This window comes from Pseudorca crassidens, chromosome 10 (assembly GCF_039906515.1).
Source record: "Pseudorca crassidens isolate mPseCra1 chromosome 10, mPseCra1.hap1, whole genome shotgun sequence".
Lineage (NCBI taxonomy): Eukaryota > Metazoa > Chordata > Mammalia > Artiodactyla > Delphinidae > Pseudorca > Pseudorca crassidens.
The window spans coordinates 73,703,219-73,719,115 of record NC_090305.1 but is presented as its reverse complement, the minus strand read 5'-3'; the positions used below and the strand labels follow the sequence as shown (position 1 = coordinate 73,719,115).

The window sequence follows — 15,897 nt, the reverse complement described above, 5'->3', positions numbered from 1 at the left end:
ACTGGAGAAAACCATAATTTGAAAAGATACACGCACCCCAATGTTCATAGCAGCACTATTTATGATAGCCAAAACATGGAAACAACCTAAATGTCCATCGACAGATGAATGGATAAAGAAGATGTGGTACATATATACAATGAAATACTACTCAGCCATAAAAAAGAATGAAGTAATGCCATTTGCAGCAACATGGATGGACCTAGAGATGATCATACTAAGTGAAATAAGCCAGACAGAGAAAGACAAATATCATGGGATATCACTTATATTTGGAATCTAAAGAAAGGATACAAATGAACTTATTTACAAAACAGAAATAGACTCACGGACATAGAAAACAAACTTATGGTTACCAAAGGGTGGGGGGAAGGGATAAATTAGGAGTTGGGGATTAAAATATACACACTACTATATATATTGACAAAATAGATAACCAACAAGCACCTACTGTATAGCACAGGGAACTATACTCAATATCTTATAATAACCTATAATGGAAGAGAACGTAAAAAAAGAATATATATAATCTTACATATATATATATATATATGTATAGTTGAATCACTTTGCTGTATACCTAAAACTAACATTGTAAATCAACTATATTTCAATAAAAATTTTAAAAACCCCAAAACTCCCCAGAGTCCCACATTTTTTTGCTAAAAAGTGATACAAGAAAAAAATGTACATATTTTAGAAATTAAATAGTGTCATCCCAATATTGTTCAGCATATCATACACCAGTCTTCAATCTAGGTGCAAGATAGTATGTTTTTCTGGCATAGAAAAAAATGTGTCAGTTCTTTCACTGCAATTTCTTCTGGAATTCAGCTTTAAAAGACAAGCATTTATCTTACTGAACTATTAACACCATATATCTCCAAATGTCTTCCTTTATCTACCTGCCTTTAACAGTCATAGTTATCACCCCACGAACACATACATATCACAAGCTGAGCTGCTAAATACAGTGAGAGAAAAATGTCTGGGAGTTATAGGGTATTTTATCTGAACGCTTTCCCTATTGCTTGTTGAGCATTTCTTACTATCTGGTGATTATATTTAGTGGTCGTCTAAAATGACAGATCACTAGAATTGTAGTAATTGCCTACACAAGAAAAAAATCAGAAATCATTAGGAGGTTTCAAATTTCATTTGTATCCATGTAACTGAATGAAGTCATACAGAAACAGAGACTAATTGTATGTCCTTTGCCCCTCCGTGTGAACACAGCTCTGATTTCCAAATAGAAAATTCTTGCTTCAGAAGCAAGTCAATGGTTTGATAAATATTTGATTCAGAAGCTCAGCTTCAACCTCAAAGGGATTGAGTGTACCAAATAATTTTGATTTACCCAATATGCCTCCAGGTCACCCCAGGGACAAGCAGTGTCCCTCCCAGGGGAGGCTGACCACCAGGCTTGCCAAGTGCAGCTCTCATTTCTCTTTGTGAAAAATCTGGCTTGCCTGTGTTTGCCACATAGTATTTTTATTCTGAAATGCAAATTCACACTATTTCAAATCCAGGTGAATACTCAGCACATCGAATCGCTGGTTTCAAGGCCAGGCATAGAGTAGCGACCTATCAAGTGACGACGTTTTTTAGATGTATTGGGTCCTGAAAAGGTGTTTGAAACAAGAATCAAATTAAAAAATGAGTGGTTACATATGTGTAACCGACCCTGTTGCAAGCCATTAAAGTGGAATGTGTCGAGGACGCCATTTCCCTCCATTCCAGAGACTCTTTCTCTGTGAGCTTGAACGGAGGCTGGGCCATTTTCCTGGCTGTTCGGGTAGGGTATTGCCTGCTCTGTTTGAATTGGGGGCAGGACTCACCTTGGGATCTCAGTCCAGGGTTCCCATTTGTGAGAAACATGATTGCAGTGGTAATGATTTGACTGCTGAAATATTGCTTTTCAAACACAAGCCCTCCCTCCCCCCCTTTTTTTTTTTAAAAAAAACAGAGTCTGTATCTATCGTATCTGAACCAGCAGTAGTCCTAACAGCCATCTCTCTCCTCTAAGGGAGAAATGAGCTATCAGTTTTTCTCAGGCTTGAGCATTCTCCCACCTGTCCTCAATTTAATGCACAAATGAAAGCACATAAATCTTCCTGACGTTTTGGCGTAAAGCACCTACTTCAGATGGGACTCCTTTAGGAAACTCTGAACCTAGGTGCTTGGTTTTTGCATAAACTTTGCAAAATGAGAATTGTAACACGACTGTCTGTACACATACACACGCACCTCCCCCCAAAGGTGGTTGCATATGAAACGTGGAGAGCCGAAGGGATGTGGGTGAGGGTAGGAGAATAACATGTGTGCAAACTTAATATATCTTTTCCTCACCTTAAGTTGGACCCAGACAGTTAAATTATAATTACAGCCCCATCTGGAGGGGGAGAAAGTACAGTTCGTGAGAGCTCCAAACCTTTCAGCCATGGGTACTTTGTCAGGTAAAATAAACACACGTCCTGTTTTCAGCCTGGGGTCAAACTCAACAAAAGCCATGAAAGATGGGACACTCGTCAAGAACCAGGTTGTGAAATGGTCAGGATGACAGCAACAACAGGAAGAAGGAATAAAATGGTTGGTTACTTCTCTCAAACCAGATGGCTCAAGGAGTCTGCTCAAGGCTTACCTTAAAGGGAAACAAATCCTCAGCTAAACTCGTGGTGGATTGGTGCTGCGGCCAAGTGTGGTGGGTAGAGTGGGAAGGAGTCCTTCTCTGGCCAGAGAAATTGGTCCCAAGAAAGGCAACGATGCAGGCTGGGCCTTGGCCATCCGTGGAGTATTTTAAGCGAATCATCTCTCTGGTTACAAAGTGGTGAAGCTGTAAAACTAGAAACACTTGGTGACTGTGTTCCCTGACCAATGAAATAAGCTCATCTTGTTGGCTAAGAGAATGCAGGTGATGCGGGGGGTGGGGGGTGATGCGGGGGGTGGGGGGTGGTGCGGGGGGTGGGGGGTGGTGCGGGGGTGGGGGTGGAGAGAGAGAGAGAGAGAGAGAGAGAAAGGGTCCTGAGTGCATTTGAGTCCCTGGTTGCTATCATTCTCAAAGCCAATTCATGCTACCTTTTCCACAGTCTGGTTCCACAGACCAGTAATTTCTCTCTTTTTGCTTCATGTAGCCCTGAGTTTCTGTCACTTGCTATCAAAGGGGCTCAGTCTGATACATCAGTCATAAAATGAAATTTATAAAAGGTTTACTTTTGTTTGATCTAATGGAATTGATGCTAATAATAACAATTGATAACATTTATTTAGGATTTACTATGTGCCATGCCCTATCCTAAGAATGTTCTGTATATAGTTTCTTTCATTTAATCCTCACAACCCCATGAGACAGGAGCAATTATTGTTCCCGTTTTACAGATAAGAAAATTGAGGCACAGAAAGGTAAAGAGACTTGTCCAAAATCTCACAGCTAAACCCAGGCCCCAGAGCCCAGTCTTTTAATGACCCCTTATTCTTCCTGTATGTGACTCATGATGGTAGACAGCACCATCACTCCCACCAAGCGGTGATTCTGATAAATGTTCTTGGGTGAGAAAGTAGAGTTAAAGCCAATGTGTTTAGAGTTTATGCCTAAGTCTATAAACGATTTTATTCACGCCACAGCCAAAACAGAGTGACAATTGCTGATCTCCTCTGATGGTTACATTTCAAATTATTGTAGCCCTTTATTTCCCCATAATTTTTCCTTTGTTTCCTTGAAACTTGCATCTTAGGGGAATGTGTTGTACAAGTGAGGACCATATGGCATATATATTGCAAGAAGAGCAAAAATATATGCATGAACGAATGAAATTGATAACCTTTGGATCCTTAGGGGCTCTCTCAGTGGTCCTCAGATTGGAGGGGGCATCAAAGCCACCTGGAGAGCTTGGTAAAGCCCAGATTGCTGTTTCTGATTTGGTTTCTGATTTGATGGGTCCGAACAAGAGAACGTGCATTTCGAACAAGTTCACAGGTGATGCTCATGTTCTGGTCTCGGTGCCTCACTTTGAACCATTGCAGCCAACTGGTTTGTAAGCACCTGTGAAGCATTCAGTCAATTCAGTAAATTAAATCAACCAATTTGATGATTTAGTTACACAGCTGATAGATTAGCCTGAGAGCCCTATGTTCCAAAATGGCCAAATCAAGGTGAGTATATTTCAGGGGCACTGAGATTAATAAAATGGCACACAAAAATATTCCAAAGTTTTTACAAGAAGAAAATGTTAAACTACAATCTTTTTATTTAATAACTTCTTATATAAAAATTACTTGAGGTGGTGTGTTATTATTTGTTGTCTAGAAACATCACAGCTCTTCATCACTATAATTTGTTGCCAAGCGGTAAGAGCACGCCCCAATAAGTGATTACGTGCTTGCTTTCACCTGCAACTCATCACAAGCATACAATGAGGAATGATCTCAATGTCATCATCATTTATGTCAGCAGATGTTTGTCATGCAAATGAGTTTTGGGGAGCTGGGCTGATGTCATTTTACTCTCTTAATTTTAATTATTTTCTTTAAATGGACCAAAAGATGGGTTTGCTCCACAAAGAGGAATTATGATTCATTTTGTTTTGGGGTCACAAATATATTCTTTGGTGGTATCGGGTAAACTGTAGACACTTATTTTCATATGCAAGATTTCAGTTTAAAAAACTGAAATATTAAAAAAAACAAAACAAAACAAAAAAAAACTGAAATATTTCTTAGAGTCATAAAATATACTTACAAGTTAGTCTAACTGAACAAAATAGAAGGGACGCCAAGAAATATCTTAAGAAAAGTTTGCTTTTTTAAAGAAATAATAATTATCACTTTTTGTTTATGAGAGAGATTGGCCTGCAGTTTTCTTTTCTCATAGCAGTTTTGTCATTTTTTGGTGTCAGGGTTATGCTGACCTCATAAAATGAGTTTAAAATTTTTCCCTTTCTTTAAGCTCTGAAAGAGTTTATGTAAAATTGCTATTATTTCTTCTTAAATGTTTAGAAGACTTCACCTATGAAAGCATTTGGGATGAGTTTTCTTTGTGGGAAGGTTTTTAGTTAAAGATTTCTTTTTTTTTTTTTTTTAAAGAGTAGCCAGGGTGGCCCTTTATTTTATTTATTTATTTATTTATTTTTGGCTGTGTTGGGTCTTTGTTTCTGTGCGAGGGCTTTCTCTAGTTGTGGCAAGTGGGAGCCACTCTTCATTGCGGTGCGCGGGCCTCTCACTATCGCGGCCTCTCTTGTTACAGAGCACAGGCTCCAGACGCTCAGGCTCAATAGTTGTGGCTCACAGGCCTAGCTGCTCCGCAGCATGTGGGATCCTCCCAGACCAGGGCTCGAACCCGTGTCCCCTGCATTAGCAGGCAGATTCTCAACCACTGCGCCACCAGGGAAGCCCAAGATTTCATTTTTTAAACAGATTTCTTATTTCTTCTTGTGTTTGTTTTAAAAAGTTGTCTTTTACAAAGGATTTATCCATTTCATCTAAGTTTAATTTATTGCATAAAGATATTCATTATTTAATTTATTAATTTATTGAAGAAAGATATTCAACATAACCCATTGTGATTCTTTTTAAAATTTTTCAATTTAAAAAAAATTTATTTTGTTTAATTTATTGCATAAAAATATTCAACATAACCCATTGTGATTCTATTTAACTTTTTTTTAATTTTTAGTTTTTTAAAAATTTATTTTGTTCTCTCCATTGTGATTCATTTAATGTCTATATAATCTACAGTGATATGGCCTGTTAAAATCATGATATTGGTAATTTATGTTCTCTCTCTTCTTTTTTTCTTGATCAGTTTTGCTAAGGGTTTGTCAATTTAATCATCTTTTCAAAGAATCAACTTTTGGCTTTGTTACTTTTCCCCATTGTATTTCTGCTGTCTATTTCTTTGCTTTCTATGCTAACCTGTATCATTTCCTTTCTTTTACTTTAAGTTTAATTTGCTAATCTATAGTTTATTAAGTGGAAGTTTAAATATTTTTTCTCCTCTTTCTCCTCTTCTCACATATGTATTTAAAGCTACAAATTTGCCTCCAAAATTGCTTGAGCTGCATCCCACACATTTTGATACGTCATGTCTCATTTTTTGTTCGGTTCAAAATATTTTATATTTTCCACTTAATTACTTCTTCAACTCATAGGTTATGTAGAATTGGGTTGTTTAATTTCCAAGCATTTCATTTTCTAGTTATTTTTCTATTATTGATTTCTACTTTGATTCCACTGAGTTGAAAAACATACTCCTTTAAAATTTGTTGAGGTTTGCTTATTGGTCTAGCACATGGTCTCTTTTGGTAAATGTTCCACATATACTTTTAAAAAAATCTGTATTCAGTAACTATGGAGTGTAGAATTCTAGATATGTTCGATTAGTCATGTTAGTAAGAAATTAGTTCTTCAGAGTATAAAATGAAGTACTTTCCAAAGTTTAAGGGGTAAGAGAACCACATTTACTAAGTGCTTACTCCTGGAATTTTGACATTTAACCCCTCAACAATGAATTATGAGTATTTGTCTCACTTCCATCTGACTACTCAGCATCTCTATCTGGATGTGTAAGGAGTATTTCAAATTAATATGTCCTGAAAGGAACTCCTGATTTCCCCCTTCAAATCTGTTCCTTTTTCCATCCCTTCATCTCAGTAAGTGCACCCCAGTGCTCATGCTGAAAATATTAGAAGTTGCCCCCGATTTCTCTCTTTTCCTCATATTCACATCTTTTCCACCTGGAGGTTCTGTTCCCTCTATTTTAAAATATGTCCTAATCTGACTGTTTCTCACATCCCCCCTACTACTTCTCTGGTCTAAGACCCTGCCATTTCTTTCAAGGGTATTACTGTAGTAACTTCCTAATGGATCTGTCTGGTTTTCCTTTTTTTCCCTCCTCTCCCTTCTCCATCTCGAGACCCTGCCATCTCCTGCAACAGGGCACACAGATTTTGTCTCTCTCATAACAATTAGAGTCATTTTAAAAAAGCAGATCAAATCATTTCCTTGTTAAGAAACAAACAAAATTCAAAGGCTTTCTCTCATACTTAGAATATATTATAAAAACCTTACTATGATCTATGAGGCCCTTGGTGACCTGGCCCTCCCCGCTCTTGAATCTCATTTCCTACCACTCTCCCCCTTGCCCACTGCTCCAGCTACAACCACCCTCTCATTAGGATTGGAAAGCGTCTAGTTCCTTCTTGCCTCCGCGGCCTAGAACTTGCTGATCCCTCTGCCTAGAAAGCTCTTCCTCCAGATCCTTACATAACCCACCCTTTCATTTCATCTTGATTCACGTGAAACCTCCTCAGAGAGGCGGTCATGACCACCCTATTTAAGACCCCATCCTACCTCCACTGTGCTATCACTTGTTCTCCACTTCTCCTGAATAAAATGTCTTCATAGTACTGGCCGATACCTCAAATTACTCATGAATCCATTCACTAATTGTGTTTATCTGTCTTCTGCACTGGAATATGGGTTCCATGAAGTCAGCACCCACGTGGTCTGGTTTATTGCTGAATCCCAGCCAGGTAAACCAGTGCCTGGAACACAGAAAACACTCAGTAAATATCTCTTGGTTGAATGGATGTATAGATGGATGCAGAGTGGATGAATGTTTAACTGAACAAAAATAATTGTTTTACATCCATTTATATGAACCAATTAAGTTCATCCTTTCTAGGCAGTACTAGGTTGTTTTCATTTTAATTAGAAGGTTGGTTTACACATTATGAAAGGTTAAGCTTCTCAAAATAATCTGTGGATTCTAATGTCACTAATTTGGGTTGGAGCTGTCACCAGTTAGTTGGAGTTGGTTTTCTTTGAGAATGCAGAAACTCCATGCACAGACACAGGGCATTGAACAACCATAAAGAATCACTTCATGCAGTAACTTTATACTGTGGTCATTCGTTGAAAATTTGCTAGTCAAGCTGAGGATCAGGTCCCTACTCTGACTTGCATTCTAAACATCTGTTCCCAGCAACGTCAGGATAGGTTATGCTGATGATTCTCAAACTTTGCTTCTAACAATTGCTGGTGTGAGAGGTAGACCTAAGAAATGCCTAAGAAATGACTACCTCTAAAGTGCTACATTGGTGGTCTTCTTCCAACACAGAGGATTAAATGATATTGCTAAATAGACTTTTCTTAACTGCTGTGCTGTGCATTCCCCTCTCCCAGAATTTTCCTTTTAAAATCTGTGGTGCTGCCTATCCCACTAACAGATTCAATAGTAGCAAAGGAATTTGCTGGAAGAACTCTGAAGTGACCAGGCACATGCGTTTTGACTACCTGATGTTTCTGAGGATGCTTGTTCAGGTCCTGGGAAGGCAGCCATGGATAAGATCAAGTCCCTGCCCTTGCAGAGATGGCTTCAATCTTGTTTGAGAAAAAGTTTAAAAAAGAAGATAATATTTAGGGTTGAGTTGTTAAATCTCATATCCTTACATAGCCAGTTTTAGTTAGAAGAATTGTTCCTAGGTCATGTGCTGGAAAAAACGACATCAGTGTTTCCTGGGGTTCTCCAGAGAGAACATAACTTCCAGATGTTCTTTCACTGAGCGTGTTGGGGAGCACTCATGTTAGAAAAGGGGGTCCCCTAAGCCCTGGGCTCCATTCTGAGCCTGGTGGTTGGGATCCATGATGTCTACCCTGCTGTGGATATTTTAGCTACAAATTCCACCAACTCCCTGTTGCATATATTTGTTTACTCAGCCTGTAATAAATAGCTGCATATACGGAGATTCCATCTGAACACAAACAGTCCCAGTCTTTAGAAGACTCTCCAGCAAAGCTCTGCGAGTGCGTGTGTGTTTCGGGGTAATCATCTCCAGGCAACCCCGGTCGGTCATAGAAGTTGTCATTGCTGTCATCTTCCTGTGAAATTCTTCATCCTTTTGAATGCTCATAAATGGGCATTTTCATGCAGAGTACATCATTTTGAATTGAATTTCAGTAACTCCTCCAGTGGCCGCCTGCCAGCCTGACAATGTCCGTCCTTGTGAAACTAGCCTCATGAGTGTGTTTGGAAGCACACTGGCTTTGGTTTTAGCAACAGACGAGGCTGAGTCCAGAAAATATTTTGTGATATTTATTTTTATAGCATGAATGAGCAAAACATTCAAGAAAGTGCTGATGGGTCTCTAATTCTCAAACTCCAGCTTAGAAAATAGAAATTTGAATTTCCTATTCCACCTCCCAACCCCACCCCATTCTCCCTTTTTTTCCAGTGGGGGCTGATCTTGCTGGCTTTGGCAGAAGCAGGGATGTGTTGAAATGTTGTAAATTACAGTTAATGTGATATGATTCTGTTTATCCTTGTCCAACACTGTTGAACCTACCAATTTTTCCCTTCTTGGCTTCCCATGAATTAAGGCAACAAGAGAATAGCCAGTTGGAAGACTGGACAATTTTCTTTTTCAGTCAGAGTAAAAGACAGGCACAGCTGATGAATGCTGGCCCTAAAGAAAAGGTTTTGTGCCTTGACAAGACGTTCAGAAAAAGCCCAAGATACTGCCCTATTTACTTCTGAAGAAAAAAAAGATTATGTTCTGGGGTGTAAGTAATAGAAAGCCTGATTCAGTTTCCTAAAGGAGATTCACACCAACAATGTTTAAATGGAAAATGTCAAGAACTTCATAACTAAGAACTGAATATTAAAGAGACAGCTGCCAACTTTCGGTTTCTCATTCAGAACTGGAAAGGTCGCCTCAAGCATATAGTCTGAGAGGGTCTTATTGTCCTGTCCTGACTCATTTAAGAGCACCGTATCTTCAGAGGCAAGCCTCTCGGACACAAGGGACTCAGGCACTCTGGTTGTCACGGTGCAAAATGACCAGGGCAACTAAGTTGTTCACTGGATTTGTTGGGAAAATGTGGCATCTGTCAGACTTCTATTAGAAGTCAAAAAATCAACAGGATTTTGTCTTCACGTAAGTTGAAGTTTTAAGAAGAGGATGTATCAGGGCTGTGGAGTTCTTTGGGGAGGAATTTTTAAAATCTACACATGTGGTTAGAACAAATAATCATGAATAATTGGGGAAAAAAGGTCCAAATCGATCATTTTCTGGTCTGGTTTGCTTTTAATATTGCATAACCCAATTTAGGTTTGGTTAGATGAACAAGACTGCATAGCAATGGCTTTAAAGAACAGTAGAGAACAGTTTAAGGGAAAATCCATTTTATCCCACAGTTAACTATAGGCTTTAAAAAAAATGCATAAAGGGTGATTAGGACAGCATGATGTGAACTTAAAAAAGAGGTTGATGATGAACACTTTAGAGTTTTCTAAAACAGAGACAGATGATGTTTTGTGTGTGTGGAGAGAGATATGACCCCTTGACAATTCCCCTGTACCCTACATGCAAACTTTCAGTGATGAACCTGATAACTCAGATTCTTTACATTTGTCTAGCACATTGCACATTTGTATATATTCATTTAACAGTCAGAGAACTTAAACGATTTGCCAGATACTATTCTAAGCACTTTCCAAATATCAAGCCAGCTAAATCCTCATGACTAACCCATGAGTTAGACCCTCATATTTTGTCCTTTTCACATGGGGAACTAGAAGCATCTGGAGGTGAGATAACTTCATTCATCCATTTAACTTTTCACTGACTCACCACACACTTATATCAAGCCCTTATGAAGTACAGACACTGTCCCAGAAGCTAGAGGCACAAGAGGACTTGGCATAGACCCCGCTTTCAAGGCATTTTTGGAATGGTCGAGAAGACAGACATCTAAATAAGAACCCACAATAGAAAATGGTAAGTAGAGTGATAAAACTACGTATAAATAGCCCTCTCTCACACAGCATTATCTCATTGCACTCAGACACCAATCCTATGGTGTATTCATTTCTTCAGCTAATACCCACTGAGTGTCAATCCTCGGAGAGGTACAGTGCCCACTGTTATGAGATTAGATTCAATGAGGCTGACATTCATTAAAACTATCACAAACTGTGGGTGAGATGGTGCAACTACGGTAAGCGGTTTTAAAAAGTGACACAGAGCTAGAGGAGTGAACAGTGAGGGGATTTGACCTCATCGAGGAAGTCAGGAGAGGCTTCTCGAGGATGTAGCCCCATGAGGATGAAGCGGAATTAAGCAGGTAAGATGGGGAAAGTACTCCAGCAAAGGGCAGCAGGATGGCATGTGGAGAATTGGACGAACTCACTGAAAGGAAGTCAGGAGAATGCAGTGCGATATGAGCAAGGAGAGGTCAGACCCAGAAGGTCCTTACAGACCATGTGGGGAGGAAGGCCATCCTCACCATGACACTGAGAAGCTACCGGAGTGTGTAGCACCTGGTGGGTCATGGTGCTGATAGGCATTTCTTAAGATGACTTTGGCTGCTTTGTAGGGAATACATTATAATGGGCCCAGAGGTGGAAGGTGAAAGATTAGATTTCCAGGAGGGAGATACTAGAGGGGTGGCTGTGGAGATACACAGAAAGGCAACGATCAAGAGCTACTTCAGGGGTTAAGCTGACAGGATTGCATGTGGTGGATATGGGAATGATTCAAGGGTGCCCCCTTTTACAGATGGAAAAACAATGGTCAGAGAGAGGATGAGTAACTCTCCCAAGGACTCACGGCGGGTAAGAGAAGCCATCTTCCTTAGAGCTCTTTGAGTGCTGAGCCAGCACTTTTACCCTCTGTTTTAGGAGAACAAAGAAGGAACCAGAAACCTTGGTTGAGGAAACTGAACATAATTCTAAGAAGGAAAGAAAATTTGATCTGGGTTTTGAAGAATGTGTGGGGCACAGGAAATAGTGACATTTTGGACAGAGGAAGTTGTATAAAAGTGAACAAGATGAGAGGACTTTGCAGGGTGAAGGAAACTCTATATCTTGAGTGCGCTGGTAGTTAAAAGAGTTCATACATTCATCAAAACTCACCGAACTGCATTTAAAATGGGTCCATTTTAATAAGCATACCTGGTGCCCAGATCTTTATCTCTAGTACCTTCGCCCACCAAAGAACTAGGGCTCCTCAAAGAAATGGTTGCTTCTGGGGCTGGAACAGGTTTGTACAAGATGAGCCTGGAACATTTTGTGGAGCCAGAAAATAAATAAGAAAACATTATAAGAAATATAAATATGAATAAAGAAAAGAATAATAATTTTACAAAAAGACAAGCATTATCACAAGGAAGTGATAGCCAACTCGAAGGGGCTCCCATTGGCCAGATCTGGGAAAACTGGGGTACCAAAAAGACAGTAATAAATTATAAATCATTGAGGAAAAACAAGAAATTATGAGTCTATACTAATAATAAATAAATAGGGGAGGAGAGGAGATCTTCCTTCTTCTATAAACGGAGGCTGAATGTCGACTGGTAAATGTGGAGGGAGTGCTGCACACTTGGAAAACTATCATTTTGGAAAATTATCGTTTTGCATCCACCATAATAAATGGTGGATAATAATATTATTAATAATAATATAAATATTAATATAAAATATGATATAGTATTATAAAACATTATAATATGTTCTAAACCCCAGCTAAATCCATGGGGATAGTTTAATGAGGAGCAGGATATTTGAGTGATCTCAGAGAATCATCCCATAAATTGCCTATTAGTTGCAAGGGACAAAGTAGTAACTAAACAGTGGAGAAACTGGGTAACGTCACCATCACCAGTGGGGAGGATGGCCATTGTACGTCTCCAGATGTAATATTCATATCCGTACTTCCAGTTGTGGAATTGAAACAGGATTAAAGCAGAGGATACCAAAAGGTAAGTCTCAGATGAAGAGGGAAAAAATGGCCAGTGGATTTATTAAAAAAAAAAGAAAGAAACTCACCCTATCAATCAGGAAAATGGAATCAAAGCAAAGCAGTATTGATTTTATCAGACTGATATTATTTAAATGATCGATGCTTTGCCAAGGGCATTAGAGAAGTAGAAACTTTCATACTGTTTGCATGCATATGTAAACTTGCCACATATTTTTAGAGGTTAATTTAGTGTTATTTATCTATGTTAAATATCCTTTCCTTTAGATTGAGCAATCTCAGATCTAAGACTTGATCCTAGAATACTCCACTAATCATATGCAGAAGAATCTTTGTTCCAGTGATGCTTAGGATAGAAAGCAATTAACAACTGCTTATCGTAACAACTGGTTATCCTTTTCTGCATCTCAAATTACTGTAAATGTAACAGCCTATTTCTGCGAATCTGGAATCGAGGCACAGCTTAGCTGGGGCCTCTGTTTCAGGGTCTCTCATGAGCTGCAGTTAAGGTGTTGGCCAGGACTGGAGGCTCATCTGAGACTCCAGTGGAGAAGGATCCACTTCCAAACTCACATCGTTGCTGTCAGGATTCCATTAATCGTGGGCTGTTGGTCAGACGCTGCCCTTAGTTCCTTGCCACGTGAGCCTCTCTATAAGCCAGCCAGAGACAGAATCCGCTAGCAAGAGGCAAGTCACACTCCCTTGAAGCTAATCACAGAAGTGACATCTCATCCCCTTTGCTTTATTCTTTTGATTAGAAGCGAATCATAAGCCAGCCCACGATGAAGGGGAGGCAATTACACAGGGGCACAAATACCAGGGGGTAGAGATCACTGGGGACCATCTTAGAGCCAGCCAGCCATGGCGACCCAAATGTATAATTTATGGTATCACCACACATGGGAAGCATCTCAGCAGTTAATAAAGAATGATGTGGACATGTGTGTGCACGGACTTGGAGGCTCTTCTCAAACCTATTGTTAAGTGAATAAAGCAAGCAAGGTTATTCTGCAAACAAATGTGACACCATTTGTATAGAAATAGAATATTTTTCCAAAATTAAACATGTTTATGTCTATATATATATATATATATATATATATATATATATATATATATGCATTCAAATACAAAGGAAAAGACTTGGGCAGAGACACATCCAACCCATTGATGGTGGTTACCACTGGAAAGAGATGTGGGTTCGGGGTGGAGGTGGGGAATAATGATCAACTTTCTCATTTTATTCATCATACTTATTCTTTTTTTTTTTTTTTACAGTGGGAATATATTTGTGTATTGTACATTTGTTTTTAAAATAGGACTTGGACTGGGAAACCAGGGCTGTGTCCAAGAGTGTTAGCTTTGAAAGTGTAGCATGTTATCCATAAATATGTCCCAACAGTGCCTTTTCATTGTCCACATTTTAAAGGTTTGCTTGGTTTTCCAACCCAGTTTTTTCTCAAATGTTTGTGACTATGCTTGGAACAAGGGGGCTGTAAGGGCTCTGTTGTCCCAGACCCAGGAGCTGCTCTGGAAACACACAAGTAGGGCTGCAGGGAGCTGGCAGCTGGATCCTATCGAATGCTCATCTTTCTCAGACACAAAAGAAGAACCACAGTAGCCACCCAGAGTGGAGCCTGGTGCTGCAGGGCACTTCTGGGAGGCCACAGGAAGGGATGTGGGACGAATAGGCCCTTTTGTGGTGTGTCTTTTTGTTGGTTGCATGACCCACTTTATAATCAAAAGATGAACCCAGGCTCTCGTGGCTGGAGGTGCAGTTCAAGACCAGCGCTTGCTGGTGACGTTGGGCCAGCTGCCTCATCGCTCTGTACCCCAGTGGCCTCATCTATAAAATGGTGATGGTGACCACATTGCTGTCTCAGGCTTCCTGTAGGGTTTAAAGGAGCTGATACATCTGAGGCACTTGGCTTAGCGCCCAGAACATATTATGCACTCCAGGAGGTGAGCAGCTACTGCTGTTGTTGAGGTTCTTTAGTGTTACCCACAAAAGTTGGCATTTACTAAACCCTTACCAGTTTCCTGATCCTGGCTCTGTGATAAGTGCTTTAGACACATGATCTCATTGAATTTGCTCACTCTTCCAGAGTGGAAGCTACTCTTAATAATCTTCCCATTTCACGGACGAGAACTCTGAGGCTCAGAGAAGTTAAGTTAGCTCTCCAAGTTCATAAACTAGGAAGCGATGGTGCTGAGATTTGAACTCAGGTTTGTCTGTCTCTGAAGCTACCACTCTTAACAACAATACTCACTTGCTTCCTGGGCCTTAACACCACGTTATTTTGCTCTCAGGCTGCGAGGAAGGTGCCATCAGGCTTTAGAGGACTTGGCAATGGACCAGAGCACCCAGGAGAGGACTAGACCGTAGTCTCTGCTGTAAAGACACTACAAAAATGGGTGAATAAACAGTCAGTGTGGGAAAGTGTCTGCAACTTCCTCAGAAACCACCGACCAGGGAGACCGAAAAATAAATAGGTGAAGATAAATTGGATTTGACATATATTTAACATGCTTGATGTGCATGTTATATAAATCCTTGTACTCAACAGAGTACCCCCATTCTTGTCACACGCATGGAATATTTACAAAACTTAACCAAGATTTCCATTTTATCTGTTGGTGGACCTAGAGGCACTGCCACAAAAGTACAAGACTTCTGGGAGAACCATTTAAAAAGAACTTTCTAGAAAGCCCGTTGCCTTAATTCCATGTGAGCCTCCAGACATGTTCACATACACATGCCTCATTCCATTTGAATGAATAAAGAAAATACCATCTTCATTTTACCTGTAAGGCAACCAAGGGTCAGACAATAACCTACCAAAGGTGCCTCATTTGTAAAGCACGGAGCTGAGAAGGAAACCACAGGGGCTTTCTTGTTCTCAGGCACAGCAACGTCTGCCCTCCAAGGTGCTATGCCTGTTCAGGACTCCAAGGTTCAATGAGAGTTTCATGGAAAAAATGTTTCTTGAGGTAAGTTTTCCAGATACCCTTCTTTTCTTCCAACTTGTTTTCTGAAATAAAGCTTCAGACTAAGGATGAAAGCCTGAAAATCAGAAAGACAGACAATGACAAGGGTTGGCAGGCACATGCAGAAATTGAAACCTTTTTACATTGTTGGTGGTAA

General features: G+C 39.8%; 1 long non-coding RNA gene across 1 annotated transcript in view; it reads right to left on the bottom strand.

The window, feature by feature from the left end:
* The window catches only part of LOC137233116 (uncharacterized), a 70,089-nt gene that overhangs the window by 32,798 nt on the left and 21,394 nt on the right, over nucleotides 1-15,897 (bottom strand). Inside the window, exons 6-11 of the long non-coding RNA XR_010947302.1 lie at nucleotides 15,592-15,816; nucleotides 15,023-15,155; nucleotides 11,948-12,052; nucleotides 8,290-8,376; nucleotides 7,345-7,538; nucleotides 2,642-2,833 (exon numbers count right to left, since the gene is read on the bottom strand). This is a non-coding gene — a long non-coding RNA (uncharacterized lncRNA). The remainder of the gene's footprint in view (nucleotides 1-2,641; nucleotides 2,834-7,344; nucleotides 7,539-8,289; nucleotides 8,377-11,947; nucleotides 12,053-15,022; nucleotides 15,156-15,591; nucleotides 15,817-15,897) is intronic.